The 3174-nt window shown below is 60.8% G+C and overlaps 1 long non-coding RNA gene across 1 annotated transcript in view; it reads left to right on the top strand.

The window, feature by feature from the left end:
- Positions 1 to 231: 231 nt before the first annotated feature.
- The window catches only part of LOC144954513 (uncharacterized), a 10070-nt gene continuing 7127 nt past the window's right edge, over positions 232 to 3174 (top strand). The window contains exons 1-2 of the long non-coding RNA XR_013641246.1: positions 232 to 509; positions 2042 to 2162. This is a non-coding gene — a long non-coding RNA (uncharacterized LOC144954513). The remainder of the gene's footprint in view (positions 510 to 2041; positions 2163 to 3174) is intronic.

The raw sequence follows: 3174 nt of genomic DNA on the forward strand, positions 1-3174 counted from the left end.
TGAGTCGATCTAGGCGAGACCCGAGACCGGCTGAAATAATCGCCCAACGCGCCTTGCCCGCGAGCGGAAATCAAACGCCGCTGTCGCTCCGGGTTCACAGCCCCAGCGCTGCTAACCGCTGCGCCACCGCTCGTCATTACGCAACACCCGCTCCTCCTCCTACTCCATACCCCTCACCTCCTACAAACCCTCCTCGCTGTATGGGCCAACCCCCCCCCACCGCCCCCCCCCCCCTCCTCGTCTCCGCTGCGATGAGCGGAGCCGTCTCGTTAGTTCGCATCACTTGCTGAGGCTGCAGCAGCAGCGGTAGCAGCAGCAGCAGCGGCAGCAGCAGCAGCAGCGGCAGCAGCAGCAGCGGTAGCAGCAGCAGCAGCGGCAGCGGCAGCAGCAGCAGCAGCAGCGGCAGCAGCAGCGGTAGCGAGACGCGGTGCACGCGTGTCCCGGGCGTGGGACTGCGTGTGCAGGGTCAGGAGCCCCGGGGGAGAGACACAGTGCTGCTGTCTGCCAGGGTGAGTGAGTGGGTAAGTGGGTGGGTGAGTGGGTGGGTGGGTGAGTGGGTGGGTGGGTGAGTGGGTGAGTGGGTGGGTGGGTGGGTGAGTGGGTGAGTGGGTGGGTGAGTGGGTGGGTGGATGAGTGGGTGGGTGAGTGAGTGGGTGGGTGAGTGGGTGGGTGGGTGAGTGGGTGGGTGGGTGGGTGGGTGGGTGAGTGGGTGGGTGAGTGGGTGGGTGGGTGAGTGGGTGGGTGGGTGGGTGGGTGAGTGGGTGGGTGAGTGGGTGGGTGGGTGGATGAGTGGGTGGGTGAGTGGGTGGGTGAGTGGGTGGGTGGGTTGGTAAGTGGGTGGGTGGGCGAGTCGGTGAGAGGGTGCGTGAGTGAGTGGGTGGGTGGGTGAGTCGGTGGGAGGGTGGGTGAGTGAGTGGGTGGGTGAGTGGATGAGTGGGTGGGTGGGTGAGTGGGTGGGTGAGTGGGTGAGTGGGTGGGTGAGTGCGTGGGTGAGTGGGTGGGTGAGTGGGTGGGTGAGTGGGTGAGTGGTTGGGTGGGTGAGTGTGTGGGTGAGTGGGTGGGTGGGTGAGTGGATGAGTGGGTGGGGGGTGAGTGGATGAGTGGTAGGGTTGGTGAGTGGGTGGGTGGGTGAGTGGATTAGTGGGTGGGTGAGTGAGTGCGTGGGTGAGTGGGTGGGTGAGTGGGTGGGTGAGTGGGTGAGTGGGTGTGTGGGTGAGTGGGTGGGGGGGTGAGTGGATGAGTGGGTGGGTTGGTGAGTGGGTGGGTGGGTGGGTTGGTGAGTGGGTGGGTGAGTCAGTGGGAGGGTGAGTGAGTGAGTGCGTGGGTTGGAGGGTGAGTGAGTGAGTGGGTGAGTGGCTGAGTGGGTGGGTGAGTGGGTGGGTGAGTGAGTGGATGGGTTGTAGAGTGGGTGGGTGGGTGAGTGAATGAGTGGGTGGGTGGGTGAGTCGGTGGGAGGGTGGGTGAGTGAGTGGGTGAGTGGGAGGGTGAGTGAGTGAGTGGGTGAGTGGCTGAGTGGGAGGGTGAGTGAGTGGGTGAGTGGGTGGGTGAGTGGGTGGGTGAGTGAGTTGGTGAGTGGGTGGGTGGGTGAGTGAATGAGTGGGTGGGTGGGTGAGTCGGTGGGAGGGTGGGTGAGTGAGTGGGTGAGTGAGTGGGTGGGTGGGTGAGCGAGTGGGTGAGTGGATGGTGGGTGAGTGGGTGGGTGAGTGAGTGAGTGGGTGAGTGAGTGGGTGGGTGGGTGAGCGAGTGGGTGAGTGGATGGTGGGTGAGTGGGTGGGTGAGTGAGTGAGTGAGTGGGTGAGTGAGTGAGTGCACGAGGAGTGTTAATGTGATGTCTTTACAATGTTGCTGCTGCTCATGGTTGATGCTTGGTGATGTTGACAAATTCGTGTGTTTCTCTAACTGTGGCTTCCTCCTCCTCTCGTTACTCCACCTCATCCTCCTCCTCCTCGTGTGTTCTCTTTTCTGACGAATGCCCCTCGGGCGACGACGGTGACGACGACGACGACGACTGTGGCGGCCGTGCCGCGCTGGGAGCCAGGAGGAGGAGGAGGAAGAGGAGGAGGAGGAGGAGGAAGAGGAGGAGGAGGAGGCTGTCGCGATCGCGATGGGAGCCGCGCGGGCGATGGCCGCACTCTGGATCGTGGTCGGAGCGAGCGTTGGCGGTGAGAAGCCGCGTGCCCGTGGCACGACCCTCCCGAGCAATGAGCCTTGAGACTCTGCAACGCCTCGGTCTCCCCCCCCCCCCCCCCTATGCCCTGCGCGCATGACAATGATATCGAGTCGCTTTGGGGCCGTCCATAAATGACGTCACGCACCTGGGGGGAGTGGGGTCAGACATTTGTGACGATGTGTGACGAAGGGGGGGGGGGGTGAGAAATGTGACGTCGCATGAAAATGCGCAACTTTAAATAAATGTAGACAACACGTTCTACTTAATTAAATTGACTTTTTAATAAATGTTTTCTCCTACAACATCAGAGTGCAGCGCCACATTAAATACGCACTACAATGACAATAGTTTAAAGCGATTTGAAGCATGTTTTATTTTTTGGGGGGGGGGGGGCAGAGCTTTGTGACGTCATATTTGAGGGGGGGGGGTCTGACTTTGTGTGACGCCGTGTGACGAAGGGGGGGGGGGGTAAAAATCGTCCAAAATCGCGTGACGTCATTTATGGACGGCCCCTAACCCAAAAGATAAATATTGACGCGATCTCACCCCAAAGACCTCTATGATACGTGCGTATCTGTCTGTGTGCATACAGTCACACGGGTGTACACACAGGTACACGGGCAGACACCACAATTGCCGTTCGCCTCTAAGTGGCGGTGACGTCACCACCGCGCTCGTGCCAGGCTAGGTGCACCTTGAGGCCACGTGAAGTGCCGAATAACCTCTGTTGGCAAGGAGGTCATGGGACAGACCCAGGTGCCATTGGTTGAACGACTGAGATGACTGCCAGATGCACCACCTGTGCTTCCCACTACTCCACATCGTGATTTAGCCGCCCGGCGCTCTGCTCGTTGTTGTGAGCGTCGCTCCTCTGCCTTCCGTTGTTGCTGGAGGGCCACTGCTTTCCAACTGCCCAGCAGCAGCGTCCTTCACGAGCCTCTTCCACAGAGCCTGATCTTGACACCGCTGGTATCGGACATTTGGCAAGTCCACTCAGTTCCACA

Source organism: Lampetra fluviatilis, unplaced genomic scaffold (genome assembly GCF_964198595.1).
Source record: "Lampetra fluviatilis unplaced genomic scaffold, kcLamFluv1.1 SCAFFOLD_1352, whole genome shotgun sequence".
Taxonomy (NCBI): Eukaryota; Metazoa; Chordata; class Hyperoartia; order Petromyzontiformes; family Petromyzontidae; genus Lampetra; species Lampetra fluviatilis.